Source organism: Glossina fuscipes, unplaced genomic scaffold (genome assembly GCF_014805625.2).
Source record: "Glossina fuscipes isolate IAEA_lab_2018 unplaced genomic scaffold, Yale_Gfus_2 61535, whole genome shotgun sequence".
Taxonomy (NCBI): Eukaryota; Metazoa; Arthropoda; class Insecta; order Diptera; family Glossinidae; genus Glossina; species Glossina fuscipes.
Window position 1 is genome coordinate 476,955 of NW_024003747.1, and position 26,548 is coordinate 503,502.

Consider the following 26,548-nt stretch of genomic DNA (forward strand, 5'->3'; position numbering starts at 1 on the left):
CTCGTGGTGAAAGCTCTCGGTATCAACGTGTTGGTGCGACAGTCAACAAGTATAAAAGCAGTGCACAAGCAACGATCATTCGTTCAGTTGTTCAGCAGTAGTAAAGCCAACAGATAAGTCAAGAACACTCCGAGGTCCTTAAGGTGACAAGTGCGCTCTTGCACCATGATCTTCAAGACTCCCTAGCTCTAACACTAAGCAATGGTTAACAATTAGGTATTGTCGGTCCGGAACAGAGTCTGTACGCTAACAAACGTGCTTCTGCATCATTACCTTGTGGACCCCCCCCACCCCCCTCTGGGGATCAGCTTAACTTCCTGCTGAACCACTAAAAAACTAGCTTACAAATCTTACACGACTATTTCATTCTCATAATTCCCGGAAAAATCATGTTCGCCTACGCGCGGTTCACATTTCTCCGGTTATATCGAAGCTGCCCAATACCTGTTGCTTTTTCTTTTAGTACTAAGTACTTCGCAAATAACGCCTGTCTATAGTTGTATATTCTTCTTAAATTCTGCCAAAATATATAAAACTTTATACAAAACCACGAAGCTCACTTTAATTTACACAATAAATTACTTGCAATGAACCGCTGCACAACTAAACAGCCAAATTCCGGCTATAGATTCCCCGTTACAATCTCTATGCCTCTTTTTGTCCATTCGTTACGAATATATATATGTATATGTTTTTTTTTTTAGGTAACAGATTTTAAAAACAGTTTTCAACTATTTTTATATATATCTATGTATTCGATTATTTTGCATTTACAAGCACTTTCACTTTGAAAAAATTTTAAGAAAAGAGACAATACATAATGATACACCCATCAATGCATGCCTTTGTAGATACCAAAAATTTCTTGTTTGACTTTATAGTTATATACCAAACTTTATAAAAGTTTTTAAATAAGTTTTTATTTATTTTTTTTATTTCACTTAAATATCACAAATAGCATAGCTGATATCAACTTTTTTTAACTCAAAAAAAAAAAAAAAAAGAATAAATAAATAAAAGAAGAAACAAATTTTATTCGCCCACGCCTATTGCGCTAAGCAAGTACTTGTTTGAGACTGAATGCTTTTTTTTCTCTTCATCTGCGTTTGCCTTGAGCTATCTCTTTATGTCTAAGTTTGTAAATGTTTTGGCGAGCATGGATTATCGTAAAGGAAACCAGTTGCATTATGGAAAATCCCCTCTTACGAAGGCGTTTCGACTCTTTTTATAATTCCTGCCTTTTATTTTAATTATTGCACTAAGAAATTATAAAAAGGAGATCATATTAGCGGTGCTCCATTATTTCAGAATATATTGTTTTTTCGCAAAGAGCAATGACAAAAGCAACCGACAGAAACGTGTATACGCGGACATTAAGAATACACTCTTGAGACACACTAATAGGTGAATAAAGACAGCTGTCTCTCTTTTGTCTCTTGAACTCGTGTTTGATGTTAAAAACGTTGTCTCGGAAAACACTTCTAATGTCAAATTCTTTTTTATCACTCCCGCCACAGTTCTACAATTATCAAATAAACAATAACACTTCTCCCTTTCTTCTAAACTATAAAATATTAGATCCTCCGCACAAGGTTTGAAAATCACCTGCTTTAAAAGTTTGCCTGCTATTGATACATTACACGGGTGAATAGAAAAATAAGTGTACGACGTTTTATGTTGGTATTTATTTGTTTAAAGCAGAAATATTTCCATATCTAGAAATGGGTTTAGGATTATGTTAAATATAAGCAAAAACTTAAAAAAGTTCAATTCAAAAATATCATATGTTTCCAAGTGGACAGAAAAGACGTGTCTGCAAAAATTTTAAAATAACGCAACATTTTGTACTAAAAAGTAACCATTTTTGTAGAAATCACTTCACACAGTCAACAATCGTGACAATTGTTGTTAAAGACAGCTTCGATTCTTTTAGGTACGGATGAAATTAATTTACGACAGGTCTTCACTTGTATATTATACCATATTCTACAAATATTTCTCCAAAATCCTTTCTTTTGCTACAGGAAAGTTGACGTTTTAGTTCTCCCCAAACGTTCTCAATAGCATTTAGTTCGGGAGATAGACTTGGTGATTTAATGACATCCTAGTTATGCTTTCGGAACCACGCTTTCCTTCGGTTGGATTGACTTCTTCGGGTCATTACTCTGCAGACATTTCCATACCAGTGCCATATTTTCTTTGGCATTAGTTCCCAAAAAGTTTTTATATACAAATCCATCTATAGCGTTTTCTATAGAATGTATCAGATCGACACGCTCCCGGGAAAAGCAGCCCTATACCATAATACTTCTTCCGCCACTCTTAAATTTTTTTTTTTTTTTGTGAATCTATAGTGGAATTTTTTTTTTTTGGTCAACGTAGATTTCTTCCCGCGTCATACCCAAAAAAATTTATTCTTGTGTCGTCGCTCCACTTTTTTTCGGCTTCAGTTTCACACGGGTTTTTATGGGTTAAAGCAAAGTCTTTCGTCTTCTCCAACTTAACTTTTCTGAGCAAAGGAACTTTCTGAGCTATACTTCCAGGAAAATTGGAACCTAATGATCACCGACGAACCGTCCGGGATAATAAAACAATTCTTATCTCATTGGAAATTGCTTCAGACGACTCGCAGAAATCTCGTTTTGTTACAATTATCGGAAAGACAATTTTTTTTAATTGCCTCGCATCTGTCAGTACTTTTTTTGTGAGGTTTAAACTAGTGATGTGGCAATAAATATGTACATTTTCTCCTGATTTCACAGCTAGTCAACTAGCGGGCTTTTTTCTTCGCTATAATGATGTGCTCGACCCAGCTAATAATATTATAAAAATTAATTCGTATTGCATTTCCATTTCAAGAAATAGCATTTACCTTAACAATCCACTTTGATAGCAACTTGTTACAGAACACTTTAGTTTTCACAACTTTAGAGAGGACGCACTTATTTCAGTCTTTCACTAGATTTTATTTTGAAGGGTGCTTGATATATAGAAACAATGGGCAAGCTTTGTTGACATTAGGTTTTCCATTTTTTTTTTTGGCATAAAATTAAAAAATGAAGCTCACACCTATTTTTCTGGCCACCTTTGTATGTAACTATATGTACATATATATATATATATATTGGTGCTCAAAGCATGTATGGTATTATAATTGTTGAAAAGAAATCATCATATATCATAAATATTTTGTTGATAAGAAATGATAATATATAGCAAGTCTTCTCATAACAATGCAGTCTCTTTATCTTTTTCCATTATTCCTTTGTATCATTAGTTCTATAGCATTCATTAAATAAAAACAAAAGCAAAAGCTTTTTAGTTGAATAGGTTATTGGTCCAGGCAGTCACCAGTGCTGCGTTTTTTAATTGATTCTGTGTACGATTAAATTAAAAGATAATAATTAAACAAACAAAGAAAAAAAGTTCTGTGTGAAGATTATAAAAGAAATACGATGAATGAAATGCTGATAGATAAGCTTGATGACAGCAATTATTACGCTTATCCAGATGAACAGCGTTTTGGTGCATGCAGACTTATGGGGTATAACGTGTGGAAGAGAGACAAGCGCGAAGGTGCAGTATTGACCACGTTTGTAATGAAATAAGAAAAGGGGCTAGTGTCAATTCTGGTGTGCATTAAGCCTATGCGGCCTAACCACGTAAAATCGTGTATAACAGCAGCGCAGGCCTGGAATAAATTAAAACATATACACCAACGTAAAGCCCCAGGAAGGTTATGTCATTTAAAAGATTGTTGTACATGAAACTTGCAGAAAGTGGTAAAATTGCAGATCACGTAAATGAATTTGTGAACACATTAGAGAGTCTGACTGAAGTGGACGTTCAATTGTCGCATGATATATCAATTATTATTTTGCTATCAAGTCTGCCAAAATGTTACGATAATTTTACGGTAGTAACTAAAGCCAGAGACAATATGACTTCGTTGAGTGTGTTAAAAATAAAGCTGCTAAAAGAAGATGCAAGATAAAGCGAACATGAAAACGCAACAAGCAGCATTTGCACAGCACAGACTCTAATGCAAACGAAAACAGATTGAAAACACCATAAAAGGCAAAATGATTATCGCGTTGAAAAGAACAAAAACAATGAGCATAACACGTTATAATTGCGGCCAGCCGGGAAATTTTGCAGGGAAATGCAAACAAACAAAGAGAACAGAAAAAAACTCCTGTGTTATGGCACAGCTACTGATATTCAACAATGACAACAACTACGGTAGTGGTGGGTAGGAAACGGAGTGGTGTGTTGACAACGGCGTTACCACCCATTTTGGCAGTCTGCTTGAGTTCTTTACACTGTATGAAGGACCTGAGGAAAGGGGTAATGCTGCGAATAATATGTATGTGTAGGTAGCGGCTGCGTTGATATTGGTAATATAAATGTAACATTGGAGAACCTTTTGCATGTAATCTCAATTCCTCATCATTTTATTTTTGTGAGTAAAGCAACGGACATTAGCATAAGCATAATTTTCGAAGAGCAAGTATGTGTTGAGACCACTTAAGGGAAACAGTTTGTTCATTTATGCGAGTAAAGAAAATAGAGATAATAACAAATATTGCAGCTTGCCAAAATCGAACGAAGAAACAGTAAAATAACACAATATATTGGGACATTTAGCTTACGATTGTCTGAAAACAATGATAAATAAAAATAAGATGTGTGGTATTAAAATAAAAATTATGCGAAATTTATGTGAATATGTAATATGCGCAAAAGGGAAAATATGTGTGAAACCGTTGTCGCAAATGTCAGATAATCGTTTCAAAGATCTTTTACAAATTATACACAGTATTGTATAGTGGCTCATTATTATTTCGCGACTTTCATACATGAATATTCGAGATATGTTACTATATATTTTCAGAAATCAAAAGACGAAGTATTTGGAGTGTTCAAAGATTATAAAGCTGAAGTCGAAAAACAAACGAATAGACAGTCATTAAGACAGTTAACGGTTCCGTATACGTCGCAACAAAACGGTATCGCTGAAAGGGCGAACGATACGTTAGCCAAGACAATTTTAATTCATTCTGGTTTATCCGAAGCGATAAGCACATCGGCGTAGAAGAAATCGTCCAACGACAACCATACTCCGGGATAAAACGCCATTTGAAATATGGAGCGGCTACAAGCTTCATGGGTCCTTTCAAAGTAATAAAAAACAAATTTGCACGAAAAGGTACCGAATGCGGATATCTTAACTAAGAATTTAAGGGAAGTAAAACCATAAATTTGGGAGTTATATGGGTTTACATTGAAGTAACATGTATTATTGTATAATTGTGTTGAGGAGATAGATTAAAAAAAAAGGATTATTACATTTGGTGGTTGATTTCGTTCGTTCGTATACACAAACTAAATCTAATTCCTCTTTGTTCAAGTCACTGGTAAGACATTTGGAAAATAACTTGGTTTGTTTGCTCTTTCTATCACAATGCAAACAACATGCAATATACTTATCCAATAAAATACCGAACAAATAACATTTGTCCAAAAAAATGGAATTCATTAGGTGAGTGAGTAGGAGTAAATTTTTACAATATGCTTTTTTTGTATGAACCATTGGTCATATATAGTGTAAAAATCAACATCGACCAATTCCTTATTTAAAAATGCAAGTAAATATTCAGCATGCGTAATAAGCAATATGTCAAAACGCATACGTTTGCACACAAACAAAATTTAAATGAATTTTCGCTTTTAAAAAGTTTGCTATATATGCGTAATGTCAAATTTTATTTCCTTTGCTTTTTCTGTTTAAATAATCGAGTACATACATTAAGCAAGTATTCGCCATCTTTCTTTTTGCTTTAAATAACGATAATAAGCAAATTTAATGAAAAGTTGGCTTTTAGTAAACGAGCGAAAAATGAAAACGCCAATTTCTAAATAAGCAAAATCATACTTTTTAACTTTCCAAGGAGGTATTGGAAAAGATTATGGTATCTAGATTATCTTGGTTTCTTGAGTCCAAGAACCTGATAACAAAGCAAAAAGTTGGTTTCAAGCGGGGTAGAGGGTGCATCGACGCTCTGTTACATATTGATTATTTAACAAGCAAAGCAATTTCCGAACGAAATCACGTAACAATTCTCTCAATTGATTTCGAAAAAGCATTTGACAGAGTTGGTCTCCATGTTATTTTAAGACTATTGAAACCATGGAATCTTGGACCCAAATTCTTCAACTACATCAAATCATTCATGTCGCATCGGCGGTTCAAAGTTAGAATCAACAATCATCTTTCTGATTCCTTTCCGCTAATGAATGGCATCTCCTATCTCTATCATGCTTTTCCAGATCGCCTTCAACGAAATTAGCAAAATTCTTTGCCGTGTACCAAGAGTGAAACATTGTCTCTACGCGGACGATGTATACATTTTTACAAAAGAAGAAGACAATACGAAAGCAATCAACATCCCCGAATCTATTGGACGAGAGATCTCCGCATTGGCAAACTCGTCAGGGGCTAAAATTTCCATACAAAAATCTAAAAAAATGCATATTTGTCGAAAGCAGATTTGCGATGCAGGAAATCTACTGATTCATATTAATGGCTTAGCCGTACTAAACGTGCAGACGCTGCATGTTCTCGGGCTCACGTTTTGCAACAACTATCGTTGGAAAACACAGTGTCTTCGGTTAAAAAACTCTCTTCTAACAAGGTGGAATTTCATACAGTACGTTGCTTGGAGAAGCTATGGGCATATTAACACTATTGCTTATCTTACTAAAATGTTTGTGTTAAGCAAGATTGACTATGTTTTGATAATTTACTGCAATAGCTGCAAATCTAATATCAACATCCTTAAACCGCTCTATCACTAAGCCGTCAGAGCAAGTTGTTATGCTTTTCGGACGACGCCCATAAATAATATTATAATTGAAACTGGTCTCCCAACTTTAGAAAATAGGCTGTATGAGTTAAAAGCCAAAATAGTCCCGAAGCTTCGTAATTCAAACAAATCTATTCTCGGTGATGACGTGAAAAAGATTATTATTGCCAAGAAAATTCCAAAGTCACCATCTGCAATTAACCATTGTTTGTACGTCGCAAAGGAATTGAACATTTCCTTAAAAATTTTCCGCTGTTTTGGTCCTAAACCTCTATGAATTTTGAAAGACTGCTTTTTTGACATTTCGCTATCTATGCACAAGAAAGAAGATACTCCAAATTATGTCTTAAGGAATCTAATAGCTGAAAAAACCCAAGTATTGGAGAGTACTGTTTGGAATCTTTTATACACAGATGGCTCAAAATCTTCTGGTCTGCCTCCTGCTTGTGCCGTGGTTGATGCTACAGGACGAGTTCTTCTCAACCACATATTTCACGAAAGTAGTTCAACTTTCACAACCGAAGCCAGAGCTATCCTTCACGCTGCGAACCTTGCCCATAAAAGCAAACTCAAAACCGTTATTGTTACCGGCAGTTTGTCTGTATTACAAGCTATTCGGAACCCTTCAACTTCGAGATGGAGCACCATCAACAAATTAAGAAATATAATTACTACACCCGAAGGAAAAATTAAAATGTTATGGGCACCAAGTTACATTGGTTTATTGGGAAATGAGCAGGCTGATCGAGCGGCAAAGTATGCTGCTTCTGCTCCTCTAATTATGGATGATGTCATGGAAAAGTTGGATCTTCAAAGATACATTGAGAGAAAAGTTAAAGTGAAAATTGCAGAAGGAACTTTACAATACCATCATCAACACTACTCTTGCATTAACCCTCAATTAATTCCACCTTTATATCCAACTAATGTTGAGAAAACCAAGATCCAAACATTTTCGAGAATTCGCCTTGGTCATACTATCGCAACTCACCAATGGATCTTGAAAAAATCTCCCTCCCCAATCTTCAGTTGTGGACAAACTCTAACTATAAAGCACATTCTCTGCGACTGCCTTAAGTTTTCCTTGGCTAGAAGTATTGCATTTGGAGCGACTAACCCTTTGGACATTCTAAAATCAGCTTCAGAACCGAATATAAATTCAACATATTAGTTTATTAATATTAGTAAGCTCATTATCTAATTTATTTATATTAGAGCCGATAGCCTGTGCTGCCAGTGCTCAATGTTTTTTTTTTTTAGTCTAAGAATTTATTTCATTAGTCTAAAATTATAACAATAATAATAATAATAACTTTCAAAGGCAAATCAAGAAGATTTTTGGGTTGAAAATTGTAGGGAAAGTTAGTGATGTAAGCTTTCGTCAACTTAGTAACAAACTCATAGTGACAATGCTCATATGCAGACACTACTATCTATAAGCACCCACGAGTAAGTTGCTGATGAATTCTTGTTACTTCAAAGTTTGATGCGCAATCCCGATCTAAATGGAAAGACCTTTCTTTAATATGTGTCGCTTGGTGGAATATATGTTATCGAATAGATACAATGCCAAACTATTTACTCGGCAAAAACGTTTCTTCACATGATCAAAACGCTTTTGAGGCCGCTATGCTATCATGCTTTCGCATGTTTTGTGTAGCGCAAGAACAATACATTACCAATTATTCTCGGTTCGGAAATTTAGACCCGACACAACGCCAGACAAAAATCAGGAGATCACAGTTGCGTTTAGTTGTATCAACTAACATTTAGTAATTAACCACTGCCACCGTTTAAACGGAGTAAGATATTCGATCCCTTCATTATTCTTTTGAGCGAAACCGTTAAAAAAGTCAACTCCCGTTAAACTACGTCATTTTAGTCTTACTTCAAAGAAAGTGTAGTGACAAACTTCCTAGGCCTATGCTCAATCTCTTCAGCAATTGCTACCATGCCCGGCACATTCTCTATAATCCTACCACTCTTGCAGGCTATCGTCTAATATCAATCTGTTTGGCTATAGTGAAAATCATTGACATAAACTACCGTGACCCACTAGAGCACAACGATCTAATTAGCGATAGACAATATCGCTTCGTATATATCGGTCCACCTAGCGTACGACCTAACGTACTATTTCACCAAACTTTTCATCATTTTGTCGAAAGCAAAGGCGTTTCGCCACATATTTTCAAGGCCTTCGACAGAATACGGCATGATACTCTTGTTTACAACCTGATCACGTTTTATGACGACAGCATTTAACTTAACAGTTTTTTCTCTTTCTGACTTCCTAGTTTCCATTACAAACGTGCTGGGCATAACAGAAAACTCATTTGCAAACAGCAGGAGCTTTTGTCCCTGATTTTTAATTCACAACAGCAACAAGATATAGAAGAAACGCAGCATGAAGCGAGACACTCTCAACACACACCCCTGAATGCAGTCAAGCAAATAGGGTACACTTAAAAGCCACCAGAAGTCTTTGTTGTCCCTCAACGCACAAGAAAGTGGTAAATCTCTCCTTTGGTTCCATTAATCTGGCAGAATCCGCAACCGTTGATGTTCTGGTGATGAGAATTCGAAACATTATTGTTTCGACAATACATGTGTTCTATGGAAAGACGCAGATAAGGGCCTTTGTCTTTGAAAGCGGTGCAAAAAATAATTCACTGCAGCCGATATACGTAACATTTTCGCAGCCATCTCATGGATGACTAAAATGTGTCCAAGACTTTCATTATTCTTCAGCAATGGTATTATGTGGGATTTGGGATGTAAGCTGGGTGTAATGTTTGGAGCTGCATCCAGGCCAAATAGTTTACAGAGGTAAAAGAGATTTGTCCACCAATTAAGTCCTTTAAAGGGATTATACGGCTTTATCCACTCGCCTGGCATTTGCCTACATACCGCACGACACATTACCGCGACTCGGCTTTCTTACATGCTACAACCCAACTTTGGAATAAGCGATCAGCAGTGGGTTCTGGTGGGCACACCTAATGTTTCCATGATGAAATCGATCGCTCACATTACCAATGCCCAACTTTCTCTTTCTATAACTCTTCCTGATCGCCGCTATGCTCGCATGTATAGGAGGCATTCCCTGAATGGTTGATTATTGTAACATTTGGTTTTTGGTTTGTAACATTTGTCACAAATGCAACCCTACAGCGGGTTGTTTAATTATATGCCGACCTTTAGTGAAGGTATGAAAGAAAGTTGGTATTCCTAAAATATTGGCATATCTGAGTATAAGATGAGAAATAAGAAGAATGAAAAAGAAGTTAATCGCAAAGTAGTAAATCTGTGGGTTCATGCTTTTTTTATATCTACCTACATAAACCTTTGATAGCTTTATTACATGTCATTAGTATTATATTTCTGAACGTTCAGTAGGCTCTCCATTTTTCTTACTTATTTTTTTTGAATTTATTAAAAAAAAGAAAAAGCTTTTTTTTCATTTAATAAATTTTCATAGCGTTTCTATAGAGGCCATAAGAACAGTCAGTCCGATAAGTAAGTTTCGTCTGTTCGTCTGCCTTCATACGGGCTTTAGCGCGAATATTTCTTTAGTGTAACCGTCTGTAGAGTGCGGGATAAAGATGGAAAGCCCAAATTACTGCCGAACTTGCTAGCTTTTCAACGGCACCTGCATCTATCTGTTGGCAACCTTTAATCTTTTGACATACATACTATAGGGTTTATTACACAAAAGAAAGAGCAACTTAATCTCTGGCAGTAGTTCCATTGTTAAACCAGGTACATTCTCTAGAATACTTTACTGTAGAAACTCGAGATTTGTGTTCGAATGACCAAGCCGTTTTACGTGACGTTTCACCATCAGTTACTTAAATTTCATGAAGAAGCTAATGTAACAAGAACTTATGGTTAAGGCCGAAAATTTGATTTTTTCGTTTTCAGCTACAGTAAATACGCAACGAAGCGCACTATATAGTCTACGGTGTCCAGCTCGTCTTTATGATCCCCAGGGTCTAATCAACAACTAGAAAGCCAAACAAAAGCAGCTCTTGTCGAAAAGCAACCTGCAGCGGAGCGAAAACTTATCCTAATCATTACAATCAGCGTTAACGGACTTAATTTCAAAATTTTTTATCGTACACAAATTGGTGTTTTCCCGCTTCATATCGGTGCCAAAGGCAACAACATATGTTGAACGCTTTTTCTGATGCTAGATTGATAACGTTTGTTGCGTGTATCTACGCACAGTATGAAACAAATGATGATACTTGCCTATAATACTCGAAGTCTAGTGTAGGACCTTTGAAAACTCTCTCTAGCTTTAGTACTGTCCGAGCTTGTAAACAGCGCCAACGTACATGCAACTCATTGCTGCTTGCATTCAAGTAATGACAATATTTAATCGAGAAGCACATCCCCAGAAGAACTTCTACGTTCATATCTTTGAAAAAATAGTACTGATTTTTTAAATCAGTAAAAATTAAAATTTCCTGACTGATTTGTCTGGCAGAAAGGCTATATAATTTGCACGGAGGACCATAATCGTTTTGGATAACAATCAGCACATTAGAGCTGGTCGTACGCTAATTGATATAAAAGTGGGTGGAAACTTATTGACTCGCTTACAATTAGCAATAATGTGAATAGCCTCATGGATAAACAGAAACATTTCATCTACAATCAAGATTTACTAATTAGGAACATTTATCGATTCAACTAACCCAATTCATGTTATCGGTAGATTTAAAAAGTCAATCGTGGAAATTAGGTGCGCGATGTCTCCTCATACTACAAAAACTTTTTTTATTTACTAAGGCGCTGGTCATGCATTATCATCAGAGGTTTTGGGATGCAGAGATGCAGTACTTTCTCGCTGTAATTCGCACACGAAATTTTTCGTATCGTCGATTGATGATAACACTGGTTAAAAGCCAAAGCCTTCCAACGGGGAAGGAAAGCCTTTCTTGGCTCATTCGCCAAAGAGAAATATCGGTTGTGTTTACCTATGCAAACATAATGTCAGCGTTAAGCTTTCACTAGAGGCAAGATAGTGGTGGCATAAGTAGTTTTTCTCCCTTAGTTATATACATACGTTTTTAGTCTTAAGTTGTCTTTCGACTCGTCAACACGCACTCACAGTCGGTCATCGTTCATTAAATCAGAAAATATTAACATACTCGTAACCTTCGCGTTCGTAGTCATTTCTTGTTCCATTAGCAGTTTGCTTTTACAAGTTTTCATCAAGGTACGCCAAAGTCGGTCCTTCCAGAAAGAAATTAAACCGTCAGACGAACAGCCATTCAAGCCTTCTCACCATAACGTAAGAAATGAACTATAGCTCAAAAAACAAATAGTTTTATGAAGTTGCCCTCTGTTATGACTATTACAAAATTGAGCGCGATTATAATAATAATGGCCACAATAAGCGAATGTAGAGGAATAAGTCAGTCGGTTCCAAGACTCGTGAAATTGATCAAGTTTGCTCTTATTAACGTAGAAGCGCTACGGTTATAATAAAACGAATATTTAGAAATAGTGTCAGGAACCCTGAAGAAACGGAATCTTTTCGAGGAGTTATGTTAGAATGATATTGTAACAAGTAAAAAAAACGAAAATCGGTCTTGACCGAATCCTCTATACTCATCACCGATTGAAAAAAAGGAAAACAACTAAGTTTTCATAATCTATAATATTGCGTGACCGCGGCCGATGTTTGCCATTTTCAGAATAAAAATGGAAGCTTATAAGATGTATGCGCTGCATTTTATGAGTAAGTAGCAAAAAACACGGTGCTCACTTTTTCTTGCATAGGATGATCCTTTGAAAAGTTAAGGTCATTTCCAAATTCTTTAGCCATTTGTAGGCTACATCTTCATATCTGCGAACTGGATAAGACTTATTAGACACTACACAGTTGGTTTGACGGGCAGATAGGCAAACGAACAGAAGAACAAGCTTAGATGCATCCAAAATTTTTAAACTAGCCAAGAATTTATATACTTTATTGGGTTTTCCAAGCTTGCTTCTGAGCGTTATAAGCGTTCTGAAAAAGTAAATTAAAATTTTGTACACTTTAATATTGAGCAGCCGTGGTAAGTGTTTTCATTTTTATACAGATACTATAGAATCGCCTATGCAATACAAGTTTAAAATTTTGTAATTTATTTGCTAAAGCTTATGAATAAAACCGATCTTATATTCTTTTAGAAAAACAGCGCCGTTCTCAGTTTACGCAGTACTATAGGCGTGTCCTTCGACCGATTTGGACCATTTTGAAAACCAACCTGCGTGCAAGAACTTGCAATGCCAAATTTGAAATCAATAGCTTTATTTTTGCGGCCAGGAAAATGTTTACAACAGTTATTACACAGACGGGAAGGGGATACGCGTAAATTGATGCGGATTTTGATGCTAATCAAGAATGTATACACTTCGTGCGATCCACGAAGCTTTCTTCTGGGCGATGCAAATGTTTTGACATTATGAATATGCCCCTCAATCTTCGATGATGAGTATTAAAGTGACATCCCTCATACTATAAGTTATATACAGTAGCCCAATAAAGTCTACACACTATCGAAAATGATGGTCTCTCTTATTAAAAACTGCATTTATGGTTAAAAATATATTTCTTAAACAACAAAAACTTACATTAAATAACATAATTTTGACTTGAAATAATATTATAAACAAAAAATTTCGTTTAATCCCAAAAAGATATCGAAAAAAAGTGTACGTACGGTTTATTTCACAGGTGGTTTCATATACTATTTGTGGATAAGTGGAGTATGGATTTGTGGATTAATATCTTGGTAGACCACGGTTAGTATGTAGTACTGCTTGTACTGGTTAAGGAAACCATGTTTTTTATTTCGTTTGCACCAATTCTGACAAAAACAGCTTTTTTAAGATCTTCCACGTTAGAAATTTCATTTTTTGATTTCTCTTATCCATGCCATACGTTTTCAATTGCATTCAAATCCGATGATTGGGGAAGGGAGAAAATTGTAAAGTTGCCACTCCTTTAGAATGAGAGGTATGTTTCGGATCGTTATTCTGCTGGAAAATCCATTTGTCCAAAACACTCATTTTAGCTAGTCAATAAATGCCAGGTTTCGGACTCCGACAGTAAACATACATCCAAACCGTAACAGACCCTCTATCCTGCTTTACAATTATTAATAAATTTTCAATTGCCATCGCTGTGTTAGATTTCCATTTTTTGTTTACCATCATATCCGAATAAACTAAATTCGTTACTAAAAATTACGCTTTTCCAAATTTATATCGTCATTTTATTAATTTCGCTTATGAATGGTTTTTCTCGTTCTCTCGTTGACACGTTAAAACATTTCACACGGTTTCGGGATGAATATAAAAAAAATAAATATAAAAACATATTTTTAGTTTTTTTGAAATATCAACAACACTAGCTTTAGGTTCATTTGTTACAATACTAATAATATTTCGATTTTCCAGCTCTGTAATGTTATTTGGTCGGCATGATCGGTGCTTATTTTCTGTGGGATTTGTATTATTGTAATTGTTTATAATAGTTTGAATAGTAGGCGCGACTAATTCCAATTGTTTTTGCCATTTCTCCCACTTCCTAACTTTAAAGTTGCTTTCGTAATTTCTTGAGAAATTGCTTAACGTTTTTGTACATTTTGTGACATTTTAAGGAAAAGAAATGAAGAAACTCACTTTACTTAATAAATTATTATTGAAATGTACGAAAACTAAGTACCGTTAATTAAAAGTTTTTTTTCGACCTTTCTTGTGTTTTGTACATTTTTTATGATATTGTTTTGAGATTGAAATATTTGTTTTGTTTATAACTTATCTTAAACAATAAAAAAATTTTGAATTTTTCTGAAATATAGGCTCTTTTTTTCAAGAAATATATTTTTTGACGTTCATCCCATAAATGCAGTTTTTAATATGAGATACCTTGATTTTTGATAATGTAAACTTTCTTAATTTACTGTATAGCAAAATCTTTGACCACATAATTAATTTTGCTTAGCCTGGATTGCATCAATTAACATTTGCCCCCTCCGTAAAAAGTTAACATAGGAACAAGGTATTTTTCATATTTTAACGCGAAAATAAAGAACTGCATTGGCCGAAGTGGCGTGTGTTACCTTAATGCTCGGCGTTGTCCGGCGACAATACTAGTGTTTCTATCAAACTCTGTAGAGTTAAGTACAAATGCAATTGAATCAATTCTATATTAAGGTATGGTTTAATCCTGAGCACTGATTTTGTATGGCGTTAACTGTGTTCCATCATCAAGCTTCGACCTTCTTTGCCATATGTTTGACACAAAAAGTAGTATTGTAGCCGGACAACGCCGAGCATTAAGGTAACACATGCCACTTCGGCCAATGCAGTTCTTTATTTTCGCGTTAAAATATGAAAAATACCTTGTTTCTATGTTAACTTTTCACGGAGGGAGCAAATGTTAATTGATGTAATCCAGGCTAAGCAAAATTAATTATGTGGTCAAAGATTTTGATACATAGTAAATTAAGAAAGTTTACATAATTAAAAATCAAGGCATCTCATATTAAAAACTGCATTTATGGGTTGAATGGCAAAAAATCTATTTCTTAAAAAACAAAAACTTTTATTTATCAAGAATTCAAGATTTTTTATGGTTTAAGATTAACTTATAAACAACTACCCTAAACAAGCAATATTAACTCAGAACAACCAATACTATCCCAAATGATAAGCAATTTTTCTGTTTCGAGAAATTTGAGAGAGCGTTTCTTGCAGTTCTTATGCATACATATAGTTAAGAAAGTCAAAACTCGAAAATGAGATCTAGTTAACGTCATAGATAATCAGTGCAAATAATGCCAAATTTTTACATTATGCATAAAATAAAACATGCCAGTCGTAAACAAAAAGCGTGCGTTTTTATAGAAGGAGAAAAAACTTCCGGAAGGACAACTGGATCAACACAGGAAAAAATTGTATTAGTAAAGAAATATTTCGATAAACAAAAGACATCATTTAGATTAGCCTTGTTTAGTGGATTTAATATTTCTTTTTATTAAGAGAATGTGAGTTGTCTTTTACATACCTTTACTTTGAAATTAAAAAAATCATGGTTTATAAAAGTGAGCCAATTTTGGGGAGAATCGCCTGAAAGTTAGCTTTCATACGCGACTTGCCCGACAATTGATTAACGTTTTTGTCCAAATCGCCTAAGATTTTTGCGTCAATTTTATTGCTACCATTCGTATGTATATGAACAGCAAGAAAAAGAGAAATACTTTTTACTTAAATTTAATTCTCGCTGTCAAAATCCATAAAATAACAGTTTCCACGCTGATAAATAAACCAGCAAACAAACCAGGCGATTATTCTTGAAAATTTATTGTACTATTGAAAATAACTTATTTTAAAGATGTTCCATCTATTTCCTGATTAACCCCACCGGATGTTGGCAAATTCTTATTACCATATGCATCTCTCGCGTTGGTGATTTTTCTCACAAAATCAATCGAAGCCATTTTGGCTGATGATGTTACTCCTCTTGTTTGAAATGACTTATCAAGTAACAGTGACAACTAATCCTTTTGTTGCATAATGCACATTTGTATTCTTTATGTGCTTTCCATATGTGTTTGAAGAAGTCGGCATTTAGATTGAACGCTTGCATACAAAACCTACATAGATGCAACGCTTGTGGACGATAATGGCACTTACATATTGCATCAGTTTTAGTATTAGATTCATCGTATTCAAGAGTTTGTAAGTTTCTCAATTGATTTACTTCTATAACATTATAATCAGTTGTTAATAATTTGAGAGGAATACTGTGATTCTTTTTCATCGCTCTTCGCATTATTTTCAACAATAATAGAAAAAAATTTTGTTACCATCAAGGCGAAGCATTGCATGAAAGCAAGACTTGTAGTAGTCTTGAAAGGACTGTGTGTTGGCTCTTCTAACATATCTTAGCTGTCCTTTTCTTCCTAATCTTCTATTACTAAGGAAATTAAATCGTCTTCAGGCAATTCTTCTTCCAGTTCTTGCCCGTCTTTTACGTATTGTATAACGTTAAAAATTCTTGATATAAACATTTCAAATTACTGTTCGCACTAGTGAACTGGTTATAAAGCCCACAGCTTAAAAGCCCACAATTTAAAAGAGAATTCATCTAGTTTCAAAATATCCGTCTTAAAAAACATAATTTATGATACGTATATGCATCATATGCTTACCGTACTGTTAATAAATATTTCCATTCATTCTGCGATTGTAGGATTTAGGTGATTCTCTAAGCTGATTTGTTGACTGGTTTCGCTTAATTTTACTTTGCAATCATAAAAATTTACGTCGTCTTTTTATAGATAGACGCGACATATTTGCTGCAAATCTCACAAATTTAAATCCATGATCTTAATTAATATATTATATAAATAGTTTATCTTTTTTGGTTTGCTGAGATTAAACAAAATGAGCTAATACGGAATTTGACTTAGTTTGCCACTCAAACAATGACTCCAAAAATCCTAAACTTTTTTACTCAACAAATTTTGTTTTTGTTTATCAGTTATTTTATGTTAATTCTTCGTTTTGACTCAGCTTTTTGCACATAAACAAATATATTTGGAATTTATTTGGTTCTTAATTTGCAGCTGTTTTCTTTTATAAATGCAACTCTAAACAACCAATACTAGTACCAAACGTAAGCTCTTTTGCTTTTGTGTAATTTGAGATATATGGGAGTGTCTATATAATAGCCGTTGTGCCTACGTGATTCCAACAACCAATAGTCGGCAATGCGAAACCATCCAATTCATATGCTAATTTTCAGATATGTGATGACTCTGCTGTATGAATTCCGAATCGTTTCTTTCTAATTCTATATTGCTAGCGAAAACCCCGCTACTAATACTTATGATTATATAGAACAATTCAAACGTGCATACAATCGTTCATATATTACGCTTGCCAAATCTCACCATTGTTCACATGTACTTCGTTCGCCACTCTACAAAAACAGATATACGCTTCGCATTAACACCAGTACAAAGATTACTTTCTTTCATCTGACTAAACGCGTAACACAAACCACTATTACAATTAATTTTATGTTTTTAAGTTTGTCAAATAATTTTCAACTATTCAAGTTTGTTTGATTCGTTGAATTACTGACGTCATCTGTGCAGGAATTCAATTCATATAATTAATGTTTTCATGTCAAACGAGTGTAGCTGTGTAATTTAAAGGTCGTAAATAAATTTGTTTGAGAAGTTCTAAAGATGTCAAAGTAACTATTAGTTCAGCTTATGCTTTCATTGTCCTTAATCGACACTCGCAGAAAACATACCCGCAATTTCCTTTATTGTTTTCTCGAAGTCTTTTTGATAGTATCTACTTTTATACATGACGTTGCGAACTGTGAATTATAAATATTTTTACAATTGCATACTTTTACTTTATAAGCATTTAAATTGTCCTTTGCTTGTTAGTAGATCGATTCGAATTCGATTTTCTATTTTTAAAAAGAACCATTCGATTTTGCTTGCTAAGCGTAGACTTGCTGCTTTGGTTACTATTCTATCTCAACATCCTCACTGAAGAAAGACGAGCATTACCAAAAAAAAAAAAAAACAATTTTTTTTTAAATTTGATTGTTGATGCGAAAATGGCATAATTGATGGCAGGCGTTTTCTTGAAAATTATCCCATTTTCTAAAAAGCAAATTTCTAAAGAAAGGAAAAGCCTTAATACATATTCGTGGCGCATTACCTGCGTCGTGCAGCTGGCGCAAAGATTAACAACAATTGACAGAAAATTTAGTGAAAAAACGGATTAAAAATATTGCGGTGAATTTAGGTAATGGTAACCTGCTTGTAAAGTGTGTATATAAGCAGAAAATTAGCGGAAAGCAAAGTCGAAAAGTCCGGGGAGTTGAGTCAAAAGAGTTGACTTGCAATATTTGAATGGATAGGACTGGATCGAAAATTAAACCGTTGTAAATATAAGTTTTGTAAATTATTTGTAAATAGATCTCGTAAGAATAGTAAATAAAAACTATACTATCCTAAAAATCACAATTGACTGGCACGAACTTATTTTAAAAAGAAAACGTAAAATTACGTGCTTTTCCATTTAATCAGCGCGATATTTGAATTTGATAGAAACCAACTCCCATCGCTTGTTGGTGACATATTTGGAGTAAAAAAAAGCTACGGCAGAAACATGTCGAGCGGTGTATGCGAGTTTCGGAAATTTATCCATATCATATATCAAATTACCCTTCAGCCGCTGGAAGGGTAATAGAAAAAAAACTAAAACCACCTGAAAAGTTGCATTATATTTTTGTAAGTAATATATGACGTGTGCACACGCTCCATATGAATCATGGTGCAAATATTTCTTAGATGTATTTAATATTTTGCAATTAATACAGCATATTCACATAAATTTTTTCCTGCTTTATGACGTTATAGTTCGTAGACTGTTGACGGATTTATTTGAATTTTATTTGGCCACTGATTTATTGTGAAAACAGAGATCAGAATCATTTTTTGACTAGACGTGAGAATGATCCTTTTTAGAAATATTTTCACGAGATCGAAGGTTATAGACAAAAATAAGAAAAAATGTCGTCGTTTTTCGAAGATATACCCATCTTCCAGGTTCACATTTTTGATCGATCAACGAATATTTTCAACAAACTTCAGCATCCTATCTTCATTTTCGTGACTATAGCGATTCTACAAAATTATGACCCAAAAGTAACGATACCCGCAGCAATAGGTGTACGTCATCGCTATCTCGAGTACTAGTCACATAGAAAAAACTGATCATGAATATTTAAAGGTATTTTTATATAAATAAAAATCATCAGAAAACATTGCAGCTGTACATGCTTTATAACCACTATTTTAAATTTCGAAAGTTCATAAAATTCATATTAACCCACGTGATAGTTTTAGTTTTAAATAGGATAAAATACTTGGTAGTATACTACAGTCTATGACCAACAAACGAAAGAATAAAGTTGAACTCGACTCAAATTTATTTTTCATTTACTTATTTAATATTGTTTGGCCTATTCTGAAATTGGTAGGATGTAGGTTTCTATAACTGGACTAAAATTGGGATGGACAAAAGAGTGAAAAAACTAAACATAACTTAGCGAGGAATTAGTATATACAGGAGTGGTAAACTTCTTGGTAATTTGCGGGGTTATAACCCAATTTTAAAGAATGATAAGTCAAAAAGAATAAAACAACTCTATTAGATGAAAATGGTCCAGAATCCTTTTCTAATATACTAGCTTATTTAACTTGGAAAAGATACAGGATTTATTATGGTATTGATGTCATAATGTGCTCTATAAATGCAGCGGTTTCAACCACATAGCCAAGGATAATAGAAATAATCACGTTTCTTTCGAATGTGTTTGGTAAACACAAGTCGAATAAACGCCAACAAGAACATACCAGTAGATGCATAAGCTGTGCAAAAACCAAAGAAAAATTCACTCTACTTTGAGTACGTGTATAATTATCCTACGTAAATAATTAAATTAACTTATCTTGCGAAACCACAACTATTATGGAAACAATGTTACATTAGAAAACTGTTGAAATTTGTCAGCAGAGCTTAAAATGACTTGATCCTATAGTTTCAACACTTCGAAAATTGATTACATGATTTACCTTCCGCCCGTCATTTTATTTTATGTCACTTGGGTAACGGAAATTAGGTTTAAGTAAAATATTGATAGCAAGTTTTATAAGACTACAAAAAATAACTTAAATGACAAAACTTGTCATTTGATGGATACAAGAATTGGAAAGTATAGCAACTCTAGATTTACGGCACCGGTCAATTTGACTTTAAAAATTCAGCATAACAAGGTCGATATCTTTAGATGTTACATATTTGCTTTTAATGGTATATTGCAGGAGATGCATGTATGTACGCCTCTTTACTGTGATGCGCGTGCTTTTGCGATTTTTATGCAAATATGGCATCTTCATCTTCATGATATTTTTCTATGAAAACCCGTAAATTTGACGAATAATCTTTGTGGATTGCCTGCTATGAGAGGAAAGTAGGGCAAAAGTATTCGTTGATCGATTAGAAGTACGAGACACACAGAGACGCCCACAATGTAGGATAAACTAAGGTAACTTCTGAAAATACCGAATATTTTTAATATTTTCGTCTGTAAACTTCAAGCTTTTGGATATATTTTAAGAGACTGTATTCAAATATACACCAGAACCATCTGCGTGTCCGGTACGAAAACTGTCCCGATCGGTTTACTAATACGTCGATAATTAACGACAAAATTTTAATTCCAATTTATTTCTCATTTATTTATGATCCGTCAATTTATAGACTTGCTGGGCTTAAAATAGGACATTATTGCACTAATCAAACATTTTTGGATGCAGTTCTTAACACGTTCTTAAATATAAGAGATTTAGTTTTCATTCACAACGTCATTTGTACATTATTCGTATTCCGACAAATTTGTATGATAAGCTTATATATTTGGGGTCTTCAAAACTGATTTTTATTAAAGTAAAGGTTCTTTGTGGAGTCCTTTGCTAGTTACTTGTAAGAGTCGCGTAGGTCTGCAATCGAAGGGAACTCTTCTACAACATGTTCAAATAGGTGTAACTGTAACATCTAAACGTCGTCTGCTCCGTTTTAAAGTGTGTCAGATATATTGTATTAATCACGTTGTGGCAATTTGCTGACGGGACAGTAAGCTGAAGACCTTCGCTATTTTTGTGTAGCATGCTACCTATTTACAATAAAATGTACTAAAAGAAGTTTTATTCAGTTCTTCAAGCACAATGTACGTACGCGCTAAAGTATGCACATACGTACGAAAACGTGTTCTAAATAAGAAAAAGTTTACCCAAATTTAGTAGTAAAAAAATTTTCAAATGTGACCGAAATAATGTTGATTCTCATTGGCGCAGCAACAGACGACCAAAGCTGTGATCATGATCCCAATATCTGATATTATAAGCGCATACTTTAAACACTTTTTTTTCCAGCCGAAAGTTTATCGGAAACATGCGCAATAAGTGAATTGAAATTTTCTAACAGCAAAACTACCGTAATTAAAGAACTTATATTTTTGATATGCATTTCATAAATGCAAATCTGTTATCTCCAAATTGTTTTTTCTGTTATGTAAATGTGATACAAATATGGCATAAATTTATCATTATGGTACAAGATGAAGGCATAAGAATTCTACTTCATAATTCCCTGTTTAGCAACATTAACACTATTTACGCGAATAAACCCGAAAAATATAACCGAAACGTCAAGCAGTATTATAATAAAACTTGTTTTTATTTATTTTGTGAAAAAAATTAAAAAAAGGCATTTTATATTATCGCTAATAAAAATATATAATAAAACCACACATGTTGCGTACAGGGAAAAAAAAAATTATTTTTTAAGTTCGTTTTCGGCTGAGCTTTTATTGGCGGTCAATCATCAATTCAATCAATTCATCAATTAATATTAAGTTCACGCAGCTTTGAACAAGCGCAAATATGCGTCCGTTCTATTAAAACACTACAAAACGTGGCTAAAGTTAGTGTAACGAATACGAAAAGTGTAATCCGAAAGCCCGACAATTTTGCGCACACTTGACAACATGAAATAATTAATCGAAGCAAAAAAAACCGATGGATATATACAAAAAAATGCTCATAAAATATATCAGTTTTTCTACTACCCTGACATGCGAATAATAATATACCGGTTTTTGGATTAGATTTTGGGTATATATATATCGGTATATTTATTTGACCCGTGATAAAAGGGGGAGAGTTACAACCACAAGCCAGTAGAAAAGTTACCGAACGAAAGGAAAATTTAATTTACTTGCATTACTCGGATTAATCACTTCGCAAAAGGCATCTTTAAAAATGACAAAATTGTGCAATGTAATAAAAGGACTTACCTGGTTATGAAAAGGAATGCAATTTAAGGCTAAGAAAGAAAATGTGCACGTATATGCCAATATTGTTGTTTTTGCTATTAATATAGCGCTTACGGTAGTGACGATTATGATGATGATAACGATGGTATTGCCTATGTAACACAATGTTTAATATAATAATAAAGTTATCCAATCAAAATGCAGACACAGGCAATGACTGCAGCACGCTTAATTAAAAACCAAGCGAAGATAGAATATGTCTTGTTTGCCCACTGAGACGATGTAAATTTGAGATAAAATTAAATACTATTTCCAGATTATTTTGGTTTTTCGTTGCAAGCATAAATTTCAAGCTCCTTTTTGTTAAAATACCGATAACTTTTTTGCACTGGATAACGAAAACAATTCTTAGAAAGTTGATGACAAAGCAATAAATGACGTTTTGTTCTATTTCGTTTACTTCTCTTTTATTTCACAAATCAATTGCTTAGTGCTTCCTTTTGCGATAATTATTCGGGTTGTCTTAATTTTTCTATTGCGCACACAAAATTATTACGAAGTTAACAAAATTGGGCACTTCTTTAGATAATATAATCTAATAAATTTTGATTTTCTGAAATTTATATTTTTTTTCCTAAAGTGGTCAGAGAAATAGCAATACGAATATTAGCGAAATAATATAATATATATTATTTGTTGACGGAATAATACGACATAAAATAGTATATAATACTAAGTAGCTTTGGGAATTCCATTCGCGAAGATAGCAACAAGTCTTTCAGGCGTAGGGAACAAATCAAACTTGAAACATTTTTAAAGATATCTTTTCAAAATTTTAAGCAATTCTACTTAGGAATAAGTATCTTTTTTAACAAACATTATAAATTATTAAATGACTTTTAAAGTATGCACTTGTTATTTAAATTTATAGATGAGTAAAAGAAATTCTAACACCTAAACGGGTGTTGACGAATGTGATACTAAAAAATAAATGGACCGTTCAGAGGACAAATCTCTTAATCAATCTTATTCTTTGGATTCACTATATACTTATTTATAGTAGTTTTTCTTATATGTTCATTACCTAATATACTTAAAAACTGTCTAGGATATATTATCTCTCACAACTTGGCAATAATATTTTTATTTTATATAAGGGTATTCAACATCACAGAAGAGATAAAAAAAAGTTAGTTAAAATATATTAAAATTTTGAAGAAAAAAATAAAGCACCAAAAAAAGATTAAAGGCGAGTGTAAAGTGAACGAATTATCACATCCTGAAGTATTAAGCCCAAAACGAAAGAAGATAATTTCAAATAAAATGTTATTTAAAACCATGTATGTATCTAGAAAAACTATGAAATGCCGAACACCCATGACCAAAGTAAAAAAAAAGAAAATCACATAATAGTTGAAATTGTTTTAAATGAAGCAAACCTTTTTGCGACGAAGAGGAAAGCTGAAATTGGTTTTCGTTTGCGTCACATATGACCATCGCCGTTGCTTTCACTATTAACATTCATGCTGTACGAAAAAGCAGGGAAGGAAAGCAAATCTAAATATTTATTTTTAACTGTCAAAATCCAACAATTAAACAGCTGAATTGCCTCGCAGGTAAAGTAAAATCAGAAACAACGAAATATATATCTCTGTTTCTCTTGAAAAATTACATCGGCAGCAGCTTCGTGCGGTTCGCATATTAAAGCGCTACTGATAGTTTAAATTGAAGTATGCATTTGGGTTAAAGAATCACACATTTATAAAGGTGTCAAAAAATGTCTAACTTCAAGAGCAAACCTGCGAATATTGACAATTGACTTAATACTCATAGGCAGGGATTTCCGTAATTTCACAGTGAATAAGAAACGGTCTTGCAAGGTATTTATGGTCCGCCAGTATAAAACTTGGATTTGACGGACTGAACGTCGACAAAGAAATATTCCGGGTTATGTGTATTAATAACTTTATTCATAAGTATAAGATTTTTAACGTTTAAGTATACAATAAAAGGCTATCATAGTCCAACTTTTTATAAACATATCTTGCACAGTTGTTTCCCGTAGTTTGAAATTTATTTTTAGAGACATAGCTCAAGTTGCAGTATACGTTAGCACCGTACGATATTAGTAGAACAACAAAACATTTGACCAACCTCAATCTAGTTTTAATAGGAACAATGGACGAAGAAAGCCAGAGTTTTCTCATAATGTTATGTATTTTCCTACTTGTATAGTTAGTATGATTGTTAGCTGTCAATGCAGAGTAAAGTCAAAAACAAGATGGGTGATTAGGAGGTGAGCCGATAGCCTGTGTTGCTAGTGCTCAATGTCCTTTTTTTAGTCTAAGAATTTATTTCATTAGTCTAAAATTAAAATAATAAAAATAGTAAGATGGGTGACGACATCTACAATCTGAACTCGGGCACCTGCAATAAACGCGCGATATTATAAGCTACAAAAGACATCTCATGGTCCAATAGGGAAATGATTGTAATGTAAAATCGGACCAGGCTGTCAGACACACATACGATATATAGCAATGCTGGTGGACTATTTTGTGCAAACCTAGTGGATCAGATATTGGCTAAAATTGCTCCAGAGGAGGCTATCGCAGCAAGTAAACTTTTGGCACACGATTCGTTCAGCTGTATGTCAACATTGCATCAGCACACACTATTGTATTTATATAAGAAGTAGACAGTTCATTCACCGTCTGAAAACAATCTTCTATGCTATTTATTCTGCTAGGATTGTAGACGCGTACTACCAAACATTTGGCAATGCAACCGGAAATTTCGACTCAGAGATGCTCAACCGTATCGCTGTAATCAGACGTTAACACTACTCTGCTTCTTAAAGCTTGCTTTATATACATCGTAATTCCACTATCTTTTATGTTACGAGCTCCGTGATTGCGTATTAAATTATATCTCATAATCTCATAACACTTGTCAATACCCGACCACGTTCCTTTTGTACACAGAAAGTCCATCGAAGCATCAGACAATGGGTAATTCATGCAATCAATTTTTGGTCCATTAAGACTTCTACTATTTAAATGACATAGTTTTGCAGTTCACGGTAGTTACGGCCTGCCATCATCATGACAATAGTTGCCTTAAACAAGTTTGATTTATTAAATATGTAAGGTAAATCTTAATCAACTCTGAATGATCAGCATTAATTCCCAGTTTAAACTTTCCATTAATTTTAATAATATTCATACATTTACCAGTAGATTCGCTTTTACACTCAAGTGGTTTGTGGATATCTAGACACAAGCAACAAGACTGATCATTCTTAGCTATATGATTGAACCTACTACGTTTATAGCAAATTCTCATTTCCAACCGATTGTAGACACTAAATCTTTCCCAGTCGATATAAATCCGCCCGTTGGCTAGTACATACGTGAAAGTTTCAGAATTCGTCTCAATGATGACACTGTTATAGGTTTTATCATTTTTTAACCTTACAGCTTCTAACAAACCTTAATTCACTATCCTTTAATATGGCGTTTGGATGCCGCAACTTATCGTTTCCGTTTAGGCATTGACTTCTCAATCGACTGCTTCGTTCTCACTCGTTCATCCCCATCATCACAATTAATCACTACAATGCCATTATTACGTGACCGCACATTTGACATCTTTAACGGTTTGGGATCAACTTTTTTCGTTAAATCAAACTTGGTTTTCTCGTTTCATTGACTAACTTTTGGTTTGACAATAAAATACAAAGTTC

At 33.9% G+C, this 26,548-nt stretch overlaps 1 protein-coding gene across 1 annotated transcript in view; it reads right to left on the reverse strand.

Moving 5' to 3' along the window:
- LOC119643697 (epsin-2) overlaps positions 1–23,446 on the reverse strand; it is a 67,456-nt gene extending 44,010 nt beyond the window's left edge. Inside the window, exon 1 of the mRNA XM_038043105.1 lies at positions 22,825–23,446. The gene's annotated coding sequence lies outside the window, so the exon portion shown is untranslated. The remainder of the gene's footprint in view (positions 1–22,824) is intronic.
- Positions 23,447–26,548: the final 3,102 nt, after the last annotated feature.